The sequence below is a fragment of the Myxocyprinus asiaticus genome, chromosome 9 (assembly GCF_019703515.2).
Source record: "Myxocyprinus asiaticus isolate MX2 ecotype Aquarium Trade chromosome 9, UBuf_Myxa_2, whole genome shotgun sequence".
Classification (NCBI taxonomy): domain Eukaryota; kingdom Metazoa; phylum Chordata; class Actinopteri; order Cypriniformes; family Catostomidae; genus Myxocyprinus; species Myxocyprinus asiaticus.
Window position 1 is genome coordinate 35,947,092 of NC_059352.1, and position 14,267 is coordinate 35,961,358.

At 38.2% G+C, this 14,267-nt stretch overlaps 1 protein-coding gene and 1 long non-coding RNA gene across 3 annotated transcripts in view; one reads left to right on the forward strand and one right to left on the reverse strand.

Annotated features, from left to right (window-relative positions):
* Positions 1–14,267, forward strand: part of LOC127446046 (histone-lysine N-methyltransferase SETD5-like) — a 135,164-nt gene that overhangs the window by 37,037 nt on the left and 83,860 nt on the right. The window contains exon 2 of one of the 2 annotated variants that reach the window (XM_051706664.1): positions 3,675–4,994. The exons of the other annotated variant lie outside the window; for it this stretch is intronic. The gene's annotated coding sequence lies outside the window, so the exon portion shown is untranslated. The remainder of the gene's footprint in view (positions 1–3,674; positions 4,995–14,267) is intronic. 2 annotated transcript variants of the gene reach the window in all.
* Positions 8,257–13,563, reverse strand: LOC127446066 (uncharacterized). The gene is made up of 4 exons (XR_007898137.1): positions 12,588–13,563; positions 12,122–12,272; positions 10,571–10,698; positions 8,257–9,296 (listed from the first exon to the last, which is right to left on the reverse strand). It is a non-coding gene; the product is annotated as an uncharacterized LOC127446066 (long non-coding RNA).

A 14,267-nucleotide genomic window follows, 5' to 3' on the forward strand; every position in this document is an offset into this window, starting at 1 on the left:
TAGATGCAGACTTGATGTTTTTTAAAATTCCATCCCACACCCCATCCTCCAACACCAAATTAAAATCTTTCTCCCATAATCTCTTAATAGAAGTTAAAGCTCCATCCCCCACTGAATTAGCAAAGTGTAATACACTGATGCCTCATGTCCTTTACCAAAAGCAGCAAGCACCTCTCCCAAAGTATCTGCCACTCTAGGGGGGTGTACGCTACTCCTAAAAATAGTACAAAGCAGGTGGCGCAACTGTAAATACGTAAAAAACTGAGATCTGGGAATCCCAAAATGTTGAGTCAAATTATCAAAGGATCTCAACACTCCATTCTCATATAGATCACTGAGTGCAGCAACCCCCCGACAGTCCACTCTGACCAGCAGAAGGGGGACTAATCAATACGTAATTTTGAGTTCAACCATATGCTCAAAGCAGCATTCAAATAAATGTCCAAATTAAACACTCTGGACACATTTGTCCATACCGAGTTCAAATGCGAGATGATTGGGTGTAACTTAATTTCACCGGTTAATTTGATAGACAGGCCCTGCAATGGCGAAAAAGGGGCAAGAACTTCTTGTTCAATACAAAACCAAGGAGGGGCCCTTTCAGGTGGAAGCGACCAATGAGCCAAATGTCTGAGACCGAAAGCATAATAATAAAACAAAATCTTGGGTAGGCCTAGTCCACCTTTGTCAATCGGCCTATGTAATTTGTTGAAGTGCAATCTGGGACGCTTACCATTCCAAATGAAGGACTTCGCTATACTTTCAAATTGCTTAAAATATGAGAGGGGGACATCTATAGGGAGTGACTGTAGCAGGTAGTTGAATTTTGGAATACAATTCATTTTAATTACATTGACCTTCCCAATCATCGATAAATATAGTGAAGCTCACCTGCCCACATCGCTCAAATCTTTTTATTAGTGGGTCAAAATTAACTCTAAGTCAGACAAATTTGGTGGAAATAAAATACCAAAATATTTAATGCCCTGTTTGGGCCACTGGAAAGCACGTGGCTGGAAAGCCACTACTGGACAGTATGCTGTCAGAGACAAAGCTTCAGATTTAGACCAATTGACTTTGTATCCTGAGAACTTGGAGAAGGAATTAATAATTCTGTGGAGGCAAGGCATAGTTCTTGAAGGGTCAGAGACAAATAATAAAATATAATCTGCATAAGCTTATGCGCCACACCTCCCGCAATCACCCCTGGAAAATCATCCTCTTTTCTTATCGCGGCTGATAATGGTTGCAGGGCAAGACAGAACAATAATGGGGAAAGTGGGCAACCCTGCCGGGTGCCCCTGTTCAGAGTAAAATAATCTGAAATTAATCCGTTTGTTTGTACTACTGCTACAGAGTGTCTATAAAGTAACTTAATCCAACCAATAAATGTACTCCCGAACCCATACATTTCCAAAATCTTAAAAAGATAATCCCATTCAACCATATCAAATGCCTTTTCAGCGTCGAGTGAGATGGCAGCGACCGGAGTCTGATCATTCACCACTGACCACATGATATTGATGAAACGCCTAATATTATCAGAAGAGCTACGGCCATGAATAAACCCCACCTGATTTATATGTATAAGAGATGTCATAACTTTACTTAATCGGTTAGCCAGGATTTTTGACAAAATGTTTACATCTAACTGGATCAGGGAAATTGGGTTGGTACTTTTACACTTGCTTGGATCTTTGTCCTTTTTAAGAATCAGACTGATCCGGGCTTGTGTCATGGTTGGGGGAAGCTTTCCATTCTTTAATGCTTCTGTATAAACTTCTAGCAAAATTGGAGCAAATTCTGTTGCACAAGATCTAAAAAATTCAGCGGCAAATCCATCTGGCCCCGGAGCTTTGCCTGTAGGCAGGGACTTAATTACCTCGTCAAGCTCCTCCAAGGTTATCTCAGAATCAAGAGAGTTTTTTTGCTCGGTCGTCAGTTTAGGGAGTTCTAATGGATCCACTAATTTTCCAATATCTTCATCAGTAGATGAAGACATGGAACTATAGAGATCAAAATAGAACTCCCTAAAAGCATTATTAATATCACTGGTTGAGGTAAATATTTCACCGGCAGAAGATTTTATTGAGGGAATGGTAGAAAAAGACACTCTGTTTTATATATCTAGCTAAAAGCTTCCCTGCTTTGTCCCCCGACTCAAAGTATGACTGTCTTGCCCTGAATAACCAAAACTCCACTTTCTGCGACAAAATAGCATTATATCTATATTTCAATCGGGTCAATTCTCTGAGGCCATCAGACGACATACGACATTTCAGCTCTGCCTCTGCCCTTTTAATATTCCCTTCCAATTCCACAAGTTCTTGTGCTTTGGATTTTTTGAGGAATGAGGCATACTGTATGATCCGACCCCTAAGAACCACCTTAAGTGCCTCCCAAGCCACGCCCACAGAGGATACTGAGGACCAGATGGTCTCCATATAAACATTGATTTCAGCCTTTAACATTTGTTGAAAATCAGGATTTTGCAAAAGGGATACATTAAAGCGCCAACTATATGATTTCTTTTTTCCGTATGTGGCAACATCTCTAAACTCACCAGGGCGTGATCTGAGACTAAGATGTTTCCAATTGAGCAATCGACTACAGATGAAATGAGGGACTTGGATATATATATATATATATATATATATAAAAAAAAAATCTATTCTAGAATAGATTTTATGAACTGATGAAAAAATGTATAGTCCCTACCAGATGGGTTCAAAAGTCACCAGATATCTGCAAGACCAAGATTTTTACACATCCTGTGAAGTGTCACTGTTGCTCTAGGGGGCTTACACACTTTCGCTTCACTATGATCAAGAACTGAGTCCATCGAAAGATTAAAGTCTCCTCTCAATATTATATCATAAGGGGTGCCAGCGGTTTGCAACATCCCTTCAAGATTTATAAAAAAAGCCCTGGTCATCAGCATTAGGTGCATAAATATTAGCCAAAATCAGACTTTGTCCATGAATTTCAACTAAAACAATAATGACTCTTCCTAATTTATCCTTAATCTGTTTAAGATATTTGAATTGTAGATGTTTATCAATATAATAACTCCCCTGATCTTTCTTGAGCCAGCACTAAAAAACAAAAACATGTCCACCCCATATCTTCCCAAATTTTTCAGCTTCCTGTGGGGAAAGATGTGTTTCTTGAAGAAACAATATATCATATTTCTTACACTTAAGAAAAGTAACAACCTTTCTTCTTTTTATGGGGTGCCCCAGCCCATTCACATTCCATGTTGAGAGGGATAATCCATTCATATTAACGACTGACATCTTGATATAATAGAAAGAAAAAAAATGTGTGTCAAAAACAAGATTATACAGGCCACAATTCCCATTAGTGCAACATTCAAACCACAAACTCCCCCCTGAACCCCCCCCCCCCCCAAAAGGAAAACGTGCGCATTAACCCTGTGCACGAGAGCGCCAACCGGCGTCAGTCCCTTCAAACTCAAAAGGTCCATGCACGCCTGCAAGATCCCCCACGACAAATTTGCCATCGGATTGCTCAATTTTGCCTCACAAATTTGTAAGGCAAAATTACATAACAGAAAATACTTTGTAAAACAAACCTCTGCCAATAGGCATCATAAACACACGTAACGTATAGATTCATTCACAGAACTGACTCAAAGATGTGTTCTTCCACAGAACAAAATTCCAGCCGCTATAAACCGTTCAGTGTCCTCGAACAGTCAAACAGATGAATGGTGAACCGGTTGCTTATGAATGCAGCAGATGACGTAATCATTCCAGTGTCCCGCAGAAAAACTCCGCAAATCAAACCCCAGCCAACAGGAGGCATAAGAACAAAGAACATGCAGGATCATCCACAAAACTGTCCCAAAGCAGTGTTACTCCACAAAGCAAACTCCAGCCACTAGGCGGAACCATCATAAACGGCAGCAAAACAGGAATCCCGGCTCCTCGGGTGATCAAGAGTCAAGTTCACTAGAGGGCACATGAAAAGAATACACCATGACTTACTCAAATCGCCAAATGTAAAAAAGACATCCTTTGTGTGGGCATGTAAACATTTTGCGGTCATCCATAGTGTCTAATCTCAATCTGGCCGGGAACTTCAGTGCAGAAGCGATCTTCCGTCAATGCAAAAGATTCTTTAAGGAAAAATGTTATTCCACCAAATGCAAAAAGAAACAAAAATGATGCCCAACTTCCTCCAACAGTAGAGTCAATGAACAGCGAGTCAATCCACTTACATGAGAAAAACCCCAATGGTTTACTCACTCATAGATTGTATAAAAGACAGTGCTTGTTTCGGACATGTGAATACTTCGCAACCGTCCTTTGTCTCTATTCTCAGTCTGGCCGGAAACATCAGTGCAAAAACTATATTTCTTTGCAAGAGTTTCTTTCACTCCGTTTCTCTCTTGTCGAAATCACAAAGTCCGGGAACAAGAAAATACTGTGATTTTTCCAAGAAAGCCCTCCCCTGTTCCTTGCCTGGCGCAACACAAGATCTTTATCGGATGATCTCAGAAATTTGACCAAAATCGATCGTGGCATGGTTCCCTCAGTAGATCTACCCGCCGGAACTCTGTGAGCTCGCTCGATTTCCAGCCCACGGCCCGTTATGTCGAGCAGACTCGGGAAGAGTTCATCCAAGAATTTCACCATATCTCTGCCCTCCTCATGCTCAGGAATTCCAACAATTCGGACATTATTCCTGCGATTTCTATTCTCAAGATCTTCAATTTTTCCAAGAACACGTTCCAAATCAGCTTTGGTCACGGGTGGATTAGCGGGTAATTCCCTCTCCGATGACTCAAGACAATCAATTCGTCTTTCAACATCCATCACTCTTGTGACTAACTCAGAGAATTTTTGTTTCCATCGCCGTAATCGATCGACATATAACAGCGAGATCCTCCAAGTCAGCAAGAATTCTCGTCGCACCAACCAAATCGAGTCCCCGGTCTGTAGGTCTGACGGGGCTTTCATCCTGAGCACGTAAGTGTTTTTTAATGTCTCCAGAGCCTGAGGATTTTGACTTCTTTGCCATATTTTACCTCAAAGAGCAAATGTGTAACTGACTGTATCGAATTTCACCAGGTTATCACATAAAAATTATTAAAAATTTTGCAAAGTGTGCAGAGCTCGTTGCTCACACGTCTGCTCCCTGTATGGCGTCACCAGATCTTGCATTTAAAAAAAAAATAGGTGGGCACACCTGGAGTAGCCAGTCTCTGTCAGCTTATATATACAGGTGCTGGTCATATAATTAGAATATCATCAAAAAGTTGATTTATTTCACTAATTCCATTCAAAAAGTGAAACTTGTATATTATATTCATTCATTACACACAGACTGATATATTTCACATGTTTATTTCTTTTAATTTTGATTATAACTGACAACTAAGGAAAATCCCAAATTCAGTATCTCAGAAAATTAGAATATTGTGAAAAGGTTCAATATTGAAGACACCTGGTGCCACACTCTAATCAGCTAATTAACTCAAAACACCTGCAAAGGCCTTCAAATGGTCTCTCAGTCTAGTTCTGTACGCTACACAATCATGGGGAAGACTGCTGACTTGACAGTTTTCCAAAAGACGACCATTGACACGTTGCACAAGGAGGGCAAGACACAAAAGGTCATTGCAAAAGAGGCTGGCTGTTCACAGAGCTCTGTGTCCAAGCACATTAATAGAGAGGCGAAGGGAAGGAAAAGATGTGGTAGAAAAAAGTGTACAAGCAATAGGGATAACCGCACCCTGGAGAGGATTGTGAAACAAAACCCATTCAAAAATGTGGGGGAGATTCACAAAGAGTGGACTGCAGCTGGAGTCAGTGCTTCAAGAACCACTACGCACAGACGTATGCAAGACATGGGTTTCAGCGTCTCGCCTGGGCTAAAGACAAAAGGACTGGACTGCTGCTGAGTGGTCCAAAATTATGTTCTCTGATGAAAGTAAATTTTGCATTTCCTTTGGAAATCAGGGTCCCAGAGTCTGGAGGAAGAGAGGAGAGGCACACAATCCACATTGCTTGAGGTCCAGTGTAAAGTTTCCACAGTCAGTGATGGTTTGGGGTGCCATGTCATCTGCTGGTGTTGGTCCACTGTGTTTTCTGAGGTCCAAGGTCAACGCAGCCGTATACCAGGAAGTTTTAGAGCACTTCGTGCTTCCTGCTGCTGACCAACTTTATGGAGATGCAGATTTCATTTTCCAACAGGACTTGGCACCTGCACACAGTGCCAAAGCAACCAGTATCTGGTTTAAGGACCATGGTATCCCTGTTCTTAATTGGCCAGCAAACTCGCCTGACCTTAACCCCATAGAAAATCTATGGGGTATTGTGAAGAGGAAGATGCGATTTGCCAGACCCAACAATGCAGAAGAGCTGAAGGCCACTATCAGAGCAACCTGGGCTCTCATAACACCTGAGCAGTGCCACAGACTGATCGACTCCATGCCACGCCGCATTGCTGCAGTAATTCAGGCAAAAGGAGCCCCAACTAAGTGCTGTACATGCTCATACTTCTCATGTTCATACTTTTCAGTTGGCCAAGATTTCTAAAAATCCTTTCTTTGTATTGGTCTTAAGTAATATTCTAATTTTCTGAGATACTGAATTTGGGATTTTCCTTAGTTGTCAGTTATAATCATCAAAATTAAAAGAAATAAACATTTGAAATATATCAGTCTGTGTGTAATGAATGAATATAATATACAAGTTTCACTTTTTGAATGGAATTAGTGAAATAAATCAACTTTTTGATGATATTCTAATTATATGACCAGCACCTGTATATATATATATATATATATATATATATATATATATTAGATCTGCTTTGGGTGTCTGTGGCTTTAGATATTATTTGCACAATTGTTTTGTTGTTATTGCATTAAAACTTAGGCTAATGAATGCATTTTAGCCAAACGTGACTTCACCTCGACTTTATGCAATCTGAGTTATTAAATAATTTTTCAGATTACTCGGTTAATTGTAACAATAATCATTAGATTACTCGATTACCAAAATAATCGATAGTGACAGCCCTAAATGACTTATTCCAATCTAAATCTGAATGCTCACTCGCTTTTAAAAATATACAGTCATTCCGATGGACACAGACTTACTGACATTCTTTTATCAATTTCCTCAATAAATAGTTATTTCTAGATGTGAGATAAAACATATATGTTACTGATTTGATAAAGATTTGACTAATATAATCGAAAATAACATTATGCAGTAGTGTAACAGAAGTTTTTGATTATTGACTACAAATGAAGAGAAGCAGATGTATCTGCTAAACTGTACACTTCAGTTAAGAAGTTAATCTAATGGTAGCATAGGTTAACCCTTTAAGCTCGGATGGGCCTACCAGAAAAAGAAAAAAAATCTTCAAAATATTAACAACTGCAGTCTTGACCAACACAAAATAGGTATCGTTTGAAAGCTAAATCTTCAAAATATTAACAACTACAGTCTTGACCAACACAAAATAGGTATCGTTTGAAAGCTTAGAAGCTCTACTTTCCAATGCAAGCAGGCATTATGAAGCAAATCAAACCGAAGGTAGCTGCCATTGGCTCCAGCAACCCGAGATGCAAGGTGACATTGGATAAACAGGGATAATAAAAAAAGTGGATGGATATTAATTTATCCAACGTTGCATTGTGCTGTGTCATTGCATTGCGCTGTGAAATCTAAAATAACATGGCGGACAAAAACTCATGCATGCAGTCATTGCGGTGTATTCATTCCATGTCCTCTCTTATCTTTCTCTGCCAGGCGAAAAAGATAGTAATTGTGGAGAGAGAAGTCTGGAGAAGAGTTTTTATATGTTTACCAACAGTTGCCAAAAAGATATTTTTTAAACAGCCATCTCTATCCGTGACCGCCTCTTCCCTCTGTGGTCCATGACTTCCAAATGGAACTTTCTCATTCCCATGCATCACATGCTCCGTCTGAGCTTTCCCTAGTGTGTAAGCACTCGAAACCGTGATGACTCACGATACATTGAATCATAATATGTGTCACTGTGTGTATCTTATCATGAAAAAAATAATCGATAGGCAGCTCTATTAAAAAGAGACAGTTTGTTTTTTGCGAGTTAAAGATGGATCGAAATCAAGAGAACAAAAAGGTGAGTGAGGTTGGTATTCCATTATACCATAGTCTTTTTTGGCATGGTATCCAATATAAATATCTAAAACTCCTTTAGAACAACGTTCATTTAATTGGGGAGTTATACTGAAGAAGAAAAAGTTTTATTCAGAAAATGTTGAATATATAATATCAGGGATGCAAACTATTGTTTGGTACAATTTTCTACATTTTCCTAAAAGAAATCCTTTGAAAGGGTTACTTTAAGCTTAGACACTTAAATAAAGGTTTAAATACAACAAAAAGCTTTAAATGCAACAAACAAATCTATATTATACATCTAAATTATACATCTGGAAAACCTGCTATGACTTTCTCACTCTTAATGAGTTTGCATATTAAATATTTAAATATTTTAAAATATCTAAAAATCCTTGAGACATGATACATTTACCTGAGAAGCAACATATAATAATAAAATGGTAAAGAGTTATTGACGAGAACACCCTGAAATGTACACAATATGCACAACTAAAAACAGTTTTCAGTGTGTGTGCACGAGTTTGTGCAAATTAAGTGCAATTACGAAGGATAAAAAATTAACTTCAACCAATCTTTCTAATATAATGCACTACAAGCTGAGCAACAAGCACAGGAAAACACAGTCAAAATAATAAATTTTTTGTAGTTATAGGAAAAATATGAATTCTTAAACAATTCATAACAGTTTTTTTGCCCTTGACCCTGGCTCTGCACTGACAAAACTCAATCAACATACAAAAAATAAAAATTAAATGATTAGGATGAAAACACTGTTTTGAAAAATTGATACCGGATGTGTAGAATGCATTAAATGCGAACATCTACAGCAGTATAAGAAGTTTAGACAGATGTATGAGAAATATATGCTCGCAGAATCCTTATAGCGGGGGATTCGTATCCAGGAAGTCCATACACCACAATCTGTAAAAATTCCCACACTGGGGAACACGGTTTGGGGAAATTGACATCTAAGGTGTAGAATGCCTTAAAGCAAACATCTGCTGCCAGCAATGTGTTTTGCTCAAGTGCTTCTCCGTTTATAACAACAAAGGCTTGAAAGCACTGGTTGTTGTCTCCAAGCATCAGGACATATGGAAATTCGGTGGTGTTTTTCGCAAGTCGCAGGTACTCAGCCATATTGGTACCAATCTGGAAAGAAAAAATAAATAAATAAAACAAAATATACTGTAATTCTGCATCAATGTAAGAAGTTTTGGTCATTATGCTTAAAGCACTCTAGTTTCGTTGAAGTAGTTCTTGTGACTCACAAGTACTTTGTATGCTGCACAGCCAGTATACGATGCTGAAATCCAACATGGTGGCTACATCAATAAAATTCCCACTGGTTCTTATGTCATGACATTTGGTCTCAGGAGAGACAAGAACCAATGTTTGAAGTTATTGGTATTTCCCCATATTTGATTAGGGCTTGAATTGATAAATTATTATTTTTTTTCATTTGAGAGCAAATAATGATTTAAAGGAATAGTCCACCTAAAAATGAAAATTCTGTCATCATTTAACTCACCTTCACATTGTTCCAAACCTCCATGACTTTTGGTCATCTTCAGAACATAAATGAAGATATTTGAGCTCAACTGTTTTTGTCCATGTAATCGAAAGCAACCAAAACAAAACTTTCAAGGTCCAAAAACGACAAGTTTTCCATGTGGCTCAAATCGTATATCAGAAGTGTTCTGTAGCAATACAATCATTTTATATGATGAACTTAAATTTTGTAAGTCATTATTTACTCTCAAATCAAATATGACACTCATTCTAACTTGTGTATACAAAAACTACAACACTGCCATTAAATCAAACATAATGTTATGACATCATGACGTCACTGAGAATCAGTGAGGTTTGATACTAGCAGAGGTTTGTGATGTCATTTTGTATGTGTTATGTGTGTTTGCTGATCGGTGTAGTGATTTGATTTGAGCGTGTATCTTCTTCTTTTGGTTGCTCCCATTGGGGTCACCACAGCGGATGATCCGCATCTTGTATTTGGTACGTTTTACACCGGATGCCATTCCTAATGCAACCCTGCCCATTTATCCGGACTTGAGAGATTTGAGCATGTATAGTCATCAATAATCAATCTAATTTGTCTAATCTTTATGTCCTTTTTTAAGCGTGAAAATACAAATCATCATTGTCTTTCATTATATGGACAAAAACAGCTGAGAACATTCTTCAAATATCTTCATTTATGTTCCAAAGTTGAACAAAAGTCTTACAGGTTTGGAACGACAAGAGGGAGAATAAAAAACAGAATTTTAATTTCTTGCAGAACTGTTCCTTTAAGTGAATACTAAGAAATGTTTGGGTGCTTTTGTAAGCTTTAGGAGTCATTAACTGCAAAATCAGAGCATTGTATATGTAGAGTACAATGCTTTTAGAAATAACTGTTAACTTACAGGCTGTATGTCTATGAAGGCCTTCCTGGTTTCTATGAAACTTGGTCTAAACATTTTCCTTCCAATCTTGTAGACAGACGTTGGAAGCACCATAGGAAGGACCAGTAAAGCGATGTCACTCTGTTTGTCTTTAGAATGAAAACAAACAAAAATGTTAACAAATCACTTAAAATGTTAACAAAAAGTCATGTTAAAGGTGCACTCAGTAATTCTAATCCAACACACTGTCAAATTCTGCAAATATCTCCTCACAGTCTGTTAGCTGTAAATGGGACAAAAACAAAGTTGAGTGGACAGATCTACACAACACTACTCCAGCCAATCAGCAACAGGGGGGGTAGTTCTTGCACGTGCACAGGATGGGGGGTAGGGGCAGAGAGAGAGAGGGAAATTCATTAGAAATCTGGCTGATGCAAACTTTCTAAACTCCAAGGAGGACAAACGGCAGACCAAGAGAAAAAGGTCAGACGAATATAAACTAAAAAAGAAGGATTATCATAAGTCGAGGGCTAGGAACTGCGTCAACATCGGCGAGGCCTTTCAGCGGTGGAGAGACTCCGAGAGGATTTGGGGGGCAGAGCTTCCAAAATAGCACTGAAGGGAGGGGTGTGTTTGTTTTGGCAGTTGCGTTCGAATATCAACAGTGTTTCTCAGGAATCGCTGAGTGCATCTTTAATAAAACCTGACCGCAATTAATCTGTAAGTATGAAATGGTGTTATAAAGGAATAATTGACCCAAAAGGAAAAATACCTGCTGACATAGTGTCTACACCAGAAAGCAAATGAAGAGCCTGCTTTTCTCTTTTGGCAAACTTGTAACACAACTTAAAAAATGAGACCTTCCCCGACTTCCTAGGTTGCCTATAACAGCCTGTAGACTGATTTTTATGTGAAGGGAATGGGTCGGTTTTGCCGGGAAAATTTAAAGGATCTGACATATATGCGCGCTCCCGAGAGTGCCTCTCTGCTCTTCTACAGCGAAAAACAGTGTGCAACACTAGCAAATGTTAGCTTGGAGATTGAATCCACTAATGTCAACAAACAGCACAACACAGACTTCGCGTAAGCCCAAAAAAGTGTCTGCATGAGTGTGAGCACGAGCAACAGGTAGCTGGCTGCAGTTGTGCTGGGAGCCGGCTGTTTGCTGGATTCCATCTCTAAGATAATGTTACCTAGTGTTGCAGTTTGTTTGTTGTCGCTCTTGAATAGCAGAAGAGAAGCACTGAGGCAAGGCTCTCGGGAGCACGCATAAATGTCACATCCTTTTGATTTTCCCGGCAAAAACGACCCGCTCCCTTCGCATGAAAATCAGTCTACAGGCTTTAATTGGCAACCTAGGAAGTCCGGGAAGGGCTCATTTTTTAAGTTGCGTTACAAGCCGTTCACACATTGGCAAAAAAAGGGCGAATATTACATGAAAATTGTTACATATTGCCCCTTTAAGTTGTTGCACACATCCCTAACACACACACAACCCATCAATATTGTGGATATCTAAACAGCCCTTAAAGAGGAAATCACAAGCACAATCAAAACCTATTTTATATATACCTGGCAAAACCAATCTGGTGCTTTCTCTAAATTAATCTGATAAACCAGGAGTCTGTCTTCCTCTGTGGAGCCTTTTCCGTACATTCTGAAGATGCTCCTCAAGGAAGCCTGTGGCAGATCTGTGACTTTGACCTGGACTGAACCATGCTTCCTGGAAAAAAAAAAAAAATGCGAAAGTTTTGGTTACAAATGTGAAGATCTGTTACTCCAGTGCCCCAGACAGAGATTTCCACTTAAGTTCAGCAGAAGGTATAACCATAATTTTTTTTTTAGTTGTAGCACCTCGTATGGCCATAACTGAATACATTTTTCATGCACCATCACAATGTCTCTTACATTCTAAAAAGAAAAAGTTTACATAACCCCACATATTGCTTCAAAAATATCTGAATTAAAACAGGTTTTGTTAATTCATTCATAAAAACAGACTGGTCTTGTCTAGACTGATCAGAAAAAGTAAACCTACAAATGTTGCTGCTTGCTCCACAGATATCCTGTGCTCAGGGCCATGTTGTTTTTTTGCTAGTATTATGGGTTCTTGTCTGGTAGCAGTGCCAGGATCAGGCACTGTTCTTGATTCCTTTAAAAGAAAATATAACTTTATCTCCCTGGTTAGAACTGGAACTTCAAATTTTCAGTAAACTATTTCTGAATGAGTGATAACATCCAGCTTGAGCACACTGAAAGTAACTAAATGTAGAAAATACATGATGTGAAACTCTCAAATGTACAAAAAAAAACAAAAAAAAACACTGATATCAGGTCCCAAAGACCTTTTGCATTTAAAGCAGATGTAACCCATGCCTTCTACACCTAAAGCCTTGCACTTATGTCAAGCACCCGAGGTACTTCTGGAATATTCGACAAAGTCCAATAACCGGGATAAGAGAGGTTAGTGTGACGTCATCTAGAAGGACGAGAGTTTCTTGATCAGTCTTCTCAGCTGCAAGAGAAAAGATATGCAGAACAAAGATATTTAGATAAAGATATAATGAAACAAAGCAAGTTGTAGTTTCCTTTAACTTTTAAAGACTTTTGGACATTAAAAGTGTTTGGACCCATTGACTTAATGCCTGATATACCTTTTTAAAAATTGTGGTCATCTGATGAACGAAAGTCATCAGATGGCAAAAGGGTGTGTAAATGATGAGAGAATTTTCATTTTTGGGTGGACTATCCCTTTAAGAAAGCAGTGAACTTGGAGCCTAATGCTCCTGTCTTTTCAATTTAAGTTTCAAGAATTATACAAACTGTGAAATTTTAAATAAGCGTAATATTTTGAAGAAAAACACCACAATGTATTATTTAGGCCCTAATAATATGTTGGAAAATTACCAATGTTCCACTGTGACAACTCACCCCTTATAGGTTTCACCATTGGGGCATGTTGTCACAGTGACTTTTTCCCTCAATTTAATGTTTTAAGTATCTTTTAGATTCTGACCTTGTGGATAAAGAAAATATTTGTATATAATTCTATAAAATATATAGTATAATATATAATATACTTGATTTAGATTTGGAATGTTTTAAGGGTTGGTAAATGATGACAGAACAATTTGGGGTTGCATTAAATGTCATGTTTCTGCCCTTTACTTCAGTCAGTGGTGTTTTACATGTAAAATGGAATTTAAAATCAATCTGATCGGTTCAGTATGTAGCTATTTGAAGTTGCCTATTTGCAATGACTACAGGAACCCTGTAAAATATTATAAATTAATACATATTTTCATATTTAGGAATTAACTCCTCAAGATTCCATTCTGTCAGTTTACTTTTCACATATTCATCCATCTGTAAGAAAATAAATACCAGTTAAAAGGCATCTTATCATTATGGCCACATTTGAATTATATCCAAATGAAAAATAATTTGACGTCACATGAAGCAAATAGCCTTTATCTGTGTTTAGGTATTTCTGGCTATTTATAATATGTTGTCAGGTCTATTGTACTAAAAAGAACTGAAAATTAGGTAAAAACGCCTTATAGCTCTATAATAATCATGTAATGAGGGTTGATGGATAATATTTGCAATTAAATGTAAACCTTAACGCCGTTAAAAGAAGCAGAGCGGGAATTTTTCACACAAAAAACTACATAGCGCAGTTAGCTATATCTAGATATGTTTTCTGTTAAATGTACAG